Genomic DNA, 773 nt, shown 5'->3' on the forward strand with positions numbered 1-773 from the left:
AGTGGTTACCAGAGGATAGTGGGGAAGTGAGGAGGGGAGAAGTAGATGGGGTAAAAGGGGTCAAATATGCGGTGACAGAAAGAAATCTAACTATGGGTGGTGAACACGCAATGAATATATATATGTCTTACTGTTGAATTGTATACCTGAAACTTACTGGATTCTGTTAACCAATGTCACCATAAAAAATAAAATAAAATAAACAATTTTAATAAAAAAATAATAACAAAATAAATTTTTAAAATTCAAAAAATAAATAAATAAAAGCACATTGAATGTGCAACACGCCATGATCAAGCAGGATTCATTCCTGGGATACAAGATAGCTCAACTGGGATGCAAAGATAGTTCAACATAGACAAATCAATAAATGTGATATACCATATTAACTGATTGAAGGAGGAAAAAATCACATAAACACATGAGCCAGGTGATCAAGTAGAGTCCTTTTCGCAGCAGCCACAAACGTTGTGCCAAACATATGCACAAGCTTCTTTCTAGGAGATACCAGTGAGCTGGAGTGAGGCAGAGGGAGGGCATGAGGATAGTACCTGCCTTCTGAGGTCTTTGTAGAGGATTACGATTAGCCTTTTGATGTGTGTGTAACTAGAAGCTTGCAGTTATGAAAATAAGCTAATAAGCCTCTTTCAGAGAAAGACTGGGTGCTTTTTAATTTACTGCCTCTGCACTGTGCCCTGGGGGTTAATCAGTTAAAAACTCTTTCTCTGTTTGTTATATTCCTATAGGACCCATGAATATAAGCCCCAGTGGTC

The sequence above is a fragment of the Pteropus medius genome, unplaced genomic scaffold, assembly GCF_902729225.1.
Source record: "Pteropus medius unplaced genomic scaffold, Ma_sr-lr_union100, whole genome shotgun sequence".
Taxonomy (NCBI): Eukaryota; Metazoa; Chordata; class Mammalia; order Chiroptera; family Pteropodidae; genus Pteropus; species Pteropus medius.